This window comes from Poecilia reticulata, chromosome 12 (genome assembly GCF_904066995.2).
Source record: "Poecilia reticulata chromosome 12, P_reticulata-male-v2, whole genome shotgun sequence".
In the NCBI taxonomy this organism is placed as follows: domain Eukaryota; kingdom Metazoa; phylum Chordata; class Actinopteri; order Cyprinodontiformes; family Poeciliidae; genus Poecilia; species Poecilia reticulata.
Window position 1 is genome coordinate 5992665 of NC_088841.1, and position 10316 is coordinate 6002980.

A 10316-nucleotide genomic window follows, 5' to 3' on the forward strand; every position below is an offset into this window, starting at 1 on the left:
TAAGATTACAGCCTAAATACTTTCTATTTCCAAAACAGAAAGGCTACGTAAGGTTAGCCAGCTAACAAATTACTATTGCTATCCTAGCATATCAACTAACAGCAAGAAAAAACCAAAAGACATACCTTCGTAGTCAAACTGGTATCATTCAGCGAGGAATTTGTCCAGTTTAGATTATGTTGATTAAGAAAAATTGTTTGCAAATAGTGATATATCTTCAAATCATATTTGTGGCAGCTGCTTTAGAGTCCAGAAACAGCGTTAACTACACACACCGGAACTAAAGATGCACTGTTTCGAGCCATAACGGAAGTTGTGTGACGTCATGTGAAAAGGGTCTATTGCAGTAATTCTGCAATTCACTACGCTTGGCATTCACATAAGCATTCAAACTGAGACTGTTAGGCGGATCAGTTTGCTTTTCTAGTTTGTATCACTATTTGATCAGGCATTCAAACTTTCCAAACAAACCAGGCTTTTTAGGCAAACAAACTAGAGTTCATTTAAAGTGGACTAAACAAGGTGCTACCGATGATGCAGCGTCCTGATTTACCTGTTGATCCTCATATTGTCCAAACAAAACCCACAGACATCTCAACACTACACTGGGATGTAGTTTTCATGTCTTGGAAGCCCTTTTTCTTCCTTTCCGACCAGTAGCCTATTGGAGGTCTTCTACTTTTCACCTCGCATGGCATCAATCGTCTGTTTGATTTTGTTCCTTTTTCTTTTCGGTGAAGACGCCGCGCAAACAGGAGAGGAAGAAAGATGGTGGTGTCAGCGAGGAAGCACACGGCAGCTGAGGGTCATTAATCACTGTCATGACTGTGAGAGATGGAGGATGAAAGACATGAGAGCTGGAGCGCAGCGGACAGGAATCTCTGGCAGGAATCTCTCTCCAGAGATCAGATGAATCAGCCCATTCAGCGCCCTTCGCTTTGTTGTTGATATGAGGCTCTGACATCACATCCTGCTCGAGTGCTGAAATGCTCAAAGTCAGCGAAGCAAGAGGGGAAGTGAATACATCACAGTCAGGACGACAAAAGCATATGGGTAGCGCATTGAATTACTGCCAGTCTAGCTAGCTCCCAGAGGCGCGGAATATTTCATGAAGACAGCCAACCTATGGATCATGAAAATATTCCAGGGAGGAAGAAGACTTTGAATCTGACCCAGCTTTGACGTGTGTGTGTGTGTGTGTGTGGATATACGCTGCCCTCCAAGACTGAAATACTGCAAGAACGTGTTTCCCAAACTGATTGCTGACCACAATCTGAACTTTTATAGCCTGTAGTTCCAGAAAATATTGCATCAGAAAACACATAATACAAAAATAGAGAAGGTTCCATTAACAGACAGCTTAGGTCAATGGCAGTGTTGTAGTACTCGAGGTCGGTCTTGATCTCGAGACCGGTCTCAAGACCATTTTTTGATGGTCTTGGTCTCGTCTCGGACTCGACCGCATTTGGTCTCGGTCTCTGGCGCTGAGGACTCTGCATTTTATTTCGAGACCAGTCGAGACCGCAACTGTGAAAATATCACTAAACGTACAACATATTGTCCAGTCTATTTGTTAACATCTTTGTTTTCACTGGATGCAAAAAGCACCAATTAAAAACCAAGCAATTACGTGTTTCTGTTACTCCCCCTCCCCACCTTTTACTCGCACGCGGCGCTCTGAGACTTGCGCAGTGGTTTTCTCTCAGCGGCAGAGGATGTCTGTCTAATAGTCAGCAATAGAATAACGCTGCATAAATCATAAGAAATCCGATGGCCACAGCTAACTCAGCAGCGCTTCGCTTTCACAGACAGTGGGGACTACGTCTAACATTTTTCGTCACTTACAAAAGTTACCAATGATGTTTTCTGCTTTTTGATATAGTGCGAGACTAACGTTAGCACTTTTACTCTGTTTTGTTGAATGGCAAAGGAGTACATTTCTGCCAAAAATTTTCTTTTTTAAAAATTCTAGAAACAAACAAAGACATTTCTGAGCTCCAATAGTAAAAGATTTATGAAAGTTATTTATTTGAATTAATCAAAAAAAAGTAGAACAAAGTTGGAAAGTTTTGAACTTTTGAAACTCAGAAATTTACAAGTTTTTCTTCTAGAAAGTTTTTCTCTTGCATATTTTTTGACTTTTGGGGTTCCAAATTTTACTTGTTTAAAACTTCTGTTCAGACATTTACCTCTTTTTTTTCTATCTACAACGGACCTAATATGCGGTCCTAGTTTAAGTAAAGTAAAATTGTTGTACTGGATTTTACTTTAGGGATACGACAGAGTTACTCTGAATCCAAAACTTCCTTTCACATGACAGTTATGGACGATGTGTTGAATCACTTATGTTGTGCAAATGGTTCCACCTGTTTTTAATCAGGTTAAGTCATATTTTACATCAGTGTGTTGGGGGCTGCCATTAGCCTTCGACTGGCCATTGATAACCATCTAACCCGATACTGACTGGCACAAGCTGCTTAATGTGCAGCAGCTGACGAGGCCAGGTAGCCGTGGCGACCGTGAACGGAACCCATTTCCTCATTATTGGTTTATTTTGTGGTTTGTTTTGAAAGGGAATCACTGGGGGAAAAAAAATTTTCAAACCCCATTTGTTTTTCAGCAAACACCAAAAATTCAATTTGAGTTGCATTTTAAAACAATAGCGCGGGTGGGTGGGAAAAATAGGTGAAAACTGAAGTAAGGGGAACGATGTGGACTGAGCGTGATGGTAACGCTTTGCTCCTACACCGCATTTCATCCCACAGCTCTGGCCTGCTGCACTGCGGTCGACTCCTCAATGCGAACCAGACAGCCGAAATCACGATCTGTTATTACTCCTGCAAATCTACAACATCCCTTTATTTGCTTCAGAAGTCTACCGTGCATAATCTGTGTTCTGTATATATAAATATATATATAAGGTGTTTTTTTTCTCCTTGCTTCGGGCCTGAAAATGCTGGAAAAAATAAGTTAAGAGTTTGATGAATGCGTTCGGACCAGAGGAAAGTGGGTGGTCTGTATCTGTCAGCGGCGCTATTACAGCAGACAGCAGAGTTACAGGCCAATAAGCCGCACTATCATCACCATCATCAGCAGCAGATCTCCTTACAACAGCTCTCAGCTGCGCACATCTTGGACCTGACAGGCCAAACACGCATTTCTTCAGACAGCTCTGCACTTGAATGGTTTGCATTAGATGAAGCAGTGCACTTAGAGGCCAGTTCAACACAATTAGAACAAAAAAAGAAAAACACCTTGATTTTTTTTACTCCTTCAAAGCCATGTGGGCAGAGTAAAAAGCCTTGCTCTCTGAAGTTGATGAAAATAAAATTTGGGCATTTGAGCAGAAAATCATCTGTTGCTGGTGTTTTATTAACCCTACAGGGGGGTTTTCATTCCTACTGTTAAATATAAACATGTCATATAAGCAAAATGAGTTCTATCGACTGACACTAAATATATGTTTATATCAGCCACTCACTGACGTTCATAATATGCTTTGACTTTTTCACCGTATTAACAGAACATCTCAATTATTCATTTGGAGTTTGATGAGGCAACACAAAAAGTGGAGGGAAAGGCAACGCATTTCTCTACTTGGAGGCCACCGTTCTAAAGCCCCGTTTAAACGTTAAGACAATTTCCAATGGAAATTAAATGCTGATATAAAAAAAAAAAAACGTAAATAGCACCAGAAAGCATAGAGCATAGACATGTTGATGTTGCATGTTACTGTTTACATCCAGATATGTTGTGCATGCGCACAACGCTGTGGGGGCAAAAAGACAATTATTTCACTTGCCATCCGTAGCCGCACTGCCGCCACAGGACAATTCCAGAGACAAAATGAAACCTGGAGATGTGTTATTAATTTAGTGCAGTGTGCCACAGCAATGACAAAATAAAGCAGAGAAACCATTGAAGAACAACTCAAAGCCACTAGTTTTTGAGTGTAGAGTAGCTCTGTGTCGGCTGCTCTACAGACAGACCTGTTGCCGTAGCAACCACCTTACAACAGCTCCACTAGATTATCAGGATTCAACACGAAAGTTTCTGATCCATGACTGATCCAGAGGTATGTTTTCATAACCCTTTTTAGGTCCACAGATCATATGAAGCATGCAACCTGTCCATCTTTACTGATGATACGTTTCACAGCGAGCAGATTTTGCTTAACAAACCAAATAATCTGGTTATGCAGCAACACAGGCAGGAGATGGAGTTGTCATTACTGTGCTGTGAAAGTAAAAACCAGCCCTGAGTGCGCAAGCGTAAAATAACGCGACTGACACCATGGTTTCCGAATATTTCCTGCTTGCATTCACTTTCGTTTTGAAAAGGTTTTACGCTGGAGCTCTTGTAACACTTTTGCGGTTTTGTCTGACAAAAAAGGTGCTGCCATGTAAGAGAGAGGCTAAAACTCCAACAAAACATATTTTTTAAAACTGCTTTGTGTTCAACAGATAAAAAAACATATAAATTGAGTGTGTAACACTGCTTATTTTAGTATTAATCTGATACCAAGTAAATATAGGGCCAGTATCACCGTTACCGATACTGATACAAATACAGATACTTATTTTCTATATATCATATATCAAACTTTTGAACATTAGTTGTTTTTTCTTTTTATTATTTTTGTTAAAACCCAGGGCAGAATTTTCATAAAGTTTACAAGTGTCTACAAAATAATAACATAGCCTACTAGTATTTACAAGATAAACCAAAACAATAGAAAAACAAGAAAAAAGTTTGCATTGTTTTCACAACAGCTAAAGGTTATGACAATAGTATCAATCCGATGTTGATATTGACTTGGTATCGATATTGTGGATAATTTGGATACATCGGCCGCCTTCACCGCTCAGAGAATTTTCTTCTACAAAAAAAGGAGCTGCTCAGACTTTCACCAAAAGCCTCCACTCACATCTCCATCCATCTTTGATCCTTAACACCCAAAATGCCTCTACGTTGCGAATCTTACCTCATGACGCTCAGCGCTGTTGTAATTGTGCAGGGAGCAAAATGAAATATCTGACAGTGTGAAAATGCTGCAACGAGAAGCTCTCGCCGCCGCATCAATCATGACTCCGGCGTTGGCTCTGCTCGTAGCGAGGTTACAGTAAATCACACGGTGACGGTTTAATCCCGGGGAGAGTTTTACAGGAAGAGAGGGAATTCAATTTCCTAGCAAAGGTATGCAAATTCTATACAGGCCTGCGATTCACCGAAAGCCTGCACAGATGCAGCGGAGGCGGGAGGGAGCGGGGCCCGGTTTTATTTCTTCTTTTTTTTTTTTTTACTCCTCTGGGGTCTCACACCTTTCATGCTGCTCAGAGAGATTACATTTCAGAAAAACATAGCACAGACAAGACAGACAGGATAATCAATCACGTGAGTTCAAAACACTCTCTCTCTCTCGCGCGCGCGCGCTCGCAAACACACACGCACACACACAAGGACGCGAGCACTCTCATCGTGTCTGCTGGCTGTGTCTGTTTGCGGGAGTCATAAATCAATGCTGCGCTGTCAGACAGCCTAACACGAGCCGAAGAGAGAAATGGAGCAGCGGTACAATCTCCTCCACGCTCTGCTACACTTTTTCTCCAGCCCCGTCTGAGTGCCAGGTCGAGTGACAGAGGACAGATAATGCTAGGGGTTCCTCCGTGTTTGTGTGTGTCCTTGTCGCTGTGGCGAACAGAACCCCCGTCCCTTTAATGTAAGCCAGCGGTGCTGCATCATGTGTGACCACATTATTATCCCCCCCCTCTCTCTCCTGCGTCCAATCACGCAGATAGCAAAAAACGTGGCGTCTGCGTTCTCCGCACCTGCCCTCCGCTCGAGCTCGTGAGTCTGCCGTTTTCAGCGCCCACGAGCGCGGCGTCACACCGCTCCAACAGCAGCTGCCCGGTTTACCCCAGTAATTATAACACCCAGGTTCATATTGCTCCAGTAAATCACTGAGGAAAATGCCAGCTTACGTGCGACAACAGCTCCAGGAAGAGCTCGAGAAACACAGGTAAACTCGGAGGAAGAGGAGGGGTAAAATAAATGCTATGAAGCAACGTAAAGATTATTATTAACTCGGTGCTACGTGTTTGGGGTTTTTCCCATCAATTACAGCCTCAAGAGCTGCTGCTGCTTTTTCTTCTGATAAAAATAATTTATAGTTTTATCTTTAATGTCAAGGTTCAAGACGTCCTTGGCAAAAAGCCGCCCACAGCCTTGCCAAAATATTTTGTGCTTTTATAGCCGCAAACATCAACGTGATTTATCTGAATTTTATGCAGTAGTCCAGCATAAGTTTTTTGTTTTTTTTTTACAAATAGCAACCATCTCAACTCAAAATCTAGTAGAAATAATTTTGTTCAATGGATGTTTGTAATGTAAGCTCAATGTAGATGCAGTTTCTCTGTGACTGCCTTGAGGTTTGTTTAAGAGTTCTGTTCAAGCCAGAAGCTTAAGATGCAAAGAGTATATTACTGCAGACCAGCCAGGAAGTAGCTGCTATGCCTTCCTACACTTAAACATTAGAAAGGAAATGATGAAAAAGTCTCCAAAAGTCTTAAGACTGAGGTTGATGTCACCTTTTCACAGGACAAAGTCCGGACTACAAAATAAATGTTTAGATCAAAGTGTATTCATAATGGATGTTGATGATATACTGCTCTATTCCTTCAAATAAACTGAATTTTAGCAACGTCACTCTAAATAAACTAGTATCAGTACAGCAAACTGTACAAATAATATATTTTAGAGTTTATTTTAAAATATTCATCTTTTAGAGCTTTTTTTGGTCAAACCTCAGCCTACGTTTCTGACCTTTTACAATCCTATCCTCGTGACTACCAGTAGTTCATTTTTGTCCTTTGTAGAGGACATTTCTAAACTAGAATATCTCCCACTCCCTGCATTCTACTGAATTAATTCCTTTTGGTATATACAGAGGACATTTACGGCTTTTCAATGATGCCACATGTGAAGGGGTGGGACTTTTGTAACTTCCGTTTTCTCATTCATAAAAATGACGTTCATCAGTAGAAGCACATTTTATGGGGAGAAACAAAGTAAGTGCATAAAACTTTTTATTGTGCAAATTTTGATTTAAAATTTTGTTGGCTTGTTCTAAATAAGTCTCTTAGCAGCATATTAAAACATTTTCTGAATTATTTTTGACTGTATTTTATCATACTATTTAAAAGTTTAAAAATTGTCCTCTGTAGTGGACATTTGTAATTATTTTTCTGTTTTTTCTGTATCCATCAACCCATCAATTCATCCATTCATTCATCCATCCACCCATTCATCCCTCCACCCATCCATCCATCCATCCATCCATCCATCCATCCATCCATCCATCCATCCACCCATCCATCCATCCATCCATCCACCCACCCACTCATTCATTTATCCATCCATCCACACATCCATCCATCCATCCATCCATCCATCCACCCACCCACCCACCCACTCATTCATCCATCCATCCATCCTTCCACCAACCCATCCATCCATCTTCCCACCAACCCATCTGTCCACCCATCCATCCACCCACCCACCAATGGACCATACCAAGCTCCACCCAGAAATGCCCCTCAAAAGTCCCACGTGACTTCATGTCTCACATTAACCTCCTCGCAGAGCTTAGTTTCTATGGGATTTTTCGTTTCGACTGACTCTGCAGAGTATTTCTGCGTCGATTAGTTTAGCATTTCTGCCGGATTTTCACAAAATATCAGCCACGACAATGGACAAGGAAACCAACAAGTTCATGTAATCTTTTTTGGACGACATCAAGATGTATTAGCCATGCAATGCCTCTAACAATGTGCGAGTTGCAGCTAAATGCTACCAGTCGATGAGGAAAACAGCAGATCCTCAGACCCTCAGCATAAATATAGCTGTGGACAAGATCGCTGATGCCTGTTGTTCTTGCAAGGCTGGGTAAGTCGGGCATTCATGGTTTTGAGGGTTCGAATGTGCAAAGGACTTATACACAATACTCGGTGCTAGCGTGGCTAACACTATTACAGTTTAGTAAAAGTTGGCATGGATAACACGATTACAGTTTAGTAAAAGCTAGCGTGGCTAACACGATTACAGTTTAGTAAAAGCTAGCGTGGCTAACACGATTACAGTTTAGTAAAAAGCCTTTTCAGGTGAAATAAAATCTTTAATGTATGTCAGATACGGTATACATTGCATATTGATCTGTTCAGCTAACGTAAAGCTGTAACAGACAGGCTTCAGGATGTAGAAGTTGTATCGGTAGTGCCATTATGCTGTACTTGGCTAAAAGGTTTTCAAAATGGATGTGTTTATTATTGACTTTATTTTTTTCATTCACTAAATACAAAGAAAGCAAAGCAATAATAATTACACCAGCAGACACTTTGTTCTTATTGATCCTATGACGGTTGAGCTGCAAATGCGGAATTGAACCCATAACCTTCTTGCTAGGCAACAGTGCTTAGTTTTGTAAATGTGAAATTCACTCTTAAGTTGATGTTTGGATATTTTCTTTGGGAAAAAACTGGTTGCCATCAAGGTTCAATTTTAAATGTATGGGGTTCCGATGTCCACTGTAGTGGACACATCATATTTCAAAAATAAAAACTTTTTTTCCCAAAAAAATGTTTTCAGTATTCCAATTACCTTACAAAAATTGTGGAATTTAAAAAAAATGGGGATATGTTTTTTTCCTGGTAGTCAGGAGGCTATACTTGTTTTCTTCCAGTTATTACAATGCAGCGACTTTAAGTTTGTTTGGAACAACAAGCAGAAACCTGAAACCGAGTCCAGCTCAGTAAATTTGTCTCCGTTTATGTCATGTCTGCTGCGTTTTGTGCAGTTTGACTATTTCTTCTCTCTCCTGTCTCTCCAAGGTGCGACTGGCAGATGGAGTCGGAGCCACTGCAGCTCATCAAACTCATCAAGGTGGAGCTTAACGAGGAGCTGGATCCCTCTGACTGACACCAAGTCATTTGCTCATGCTGAGGGGTGAGTAGGCCCCACTCCCCAACGCTCGTGGTGCTGCCTCACTGGCCTTCCCCCAAAAAACTCCTGCAAACACCGCTGAGAGAAGGTAGAAGCTCTGATGAATTTCACCCATCTGGTGGTGACCGGCTCTGCCTCCGTTATGGAGCACAAAGAACAAAAACTAAAGCAAGACCGAAATGTGTTAAAAGCAGAATTATCAATGAGTCCTATCAAAACCACGACGGCAAAATGGAGCCCATTGCAGACAGAAAAAATAGAGTAAATTTTTGCAAAAAGAATTTGAGATCAAGCTCAGAAATTTTCTTGAAAAAAAAAAGCAAATTCTGAGTTTCAGTAGTTAGTTTTGAGATCATTGTCAGAAAATTTGTTGGAAAAGCTCAGATTTTGCGTTTAATTTCAGAAATTTTATCAAAAAAAAATTTCAGAGTTTAGGAAGTTTTGAGTTTCAAAAGTCAAAAATCTTTTTGTCAGGTTCAAACACAAGACATTTCTTACACACTGCAAAAAACAGAGACAAAGAGTCAGTAAATAGTTTTTACTCGCGAGGAGAGTGCCTCAGAGAAAGCTTCAGTTACAATCTCCGACCAACACTCTGAAGTTTCTCTGCTCACCTCGCTCTTTTATTGAATCAGAAAACGCCCTAGTTACAAGCAGCTTCAAACAGCTAAACAGACTCTGTTGAAGCTTGACACAGCAAACTCTTATCCATATAAGATAACTTGAACAGCACATTCTCCTCGAGGTCGTTGGGGTGTGTTCTTGTTCTCTGCCGCTTATCTTCTGCAACACAAGAAGTGAACGAACAACAGACAGAACAAACTTCTAAAAGTGGCATAACATTATAAGCTTCATATAAGTAAGATTAAACAAATAATAATTCTAACATTTCCCTCCTGTTTATGCCATTTTTAGCCAGAGCTAGTCCTTACTCAATAACTTCTTTCGATTTTCTATTGGTAATTCATTAAGTGGTTCAAAACAGGTACACTCAGAGGGAAAAGGACACATTTCACACCTTGCATCAATAACATTGTATTTACAAGTTCAACATAAGAACATTTGAGTCAGGATACAAGTCCGGAAAGTTAAGAGACATTTCATCTGCTTCATCACTGGACTCGGCATCTGTTACATTTTTATTGTCGTCAGGAGGAAGGAGAGAATACATTTGTTCCTGCATCGGAGTGATGGCAGTGGTGATGAGCTTTTGAATTAAAGCTCTGATACAGGGAATACAACAACATCCACACAAGGTCAGTATTGCTGCAAACACAGCTATGGGAATTAAGACAGAGACTATTAGTTGTTGATATCGG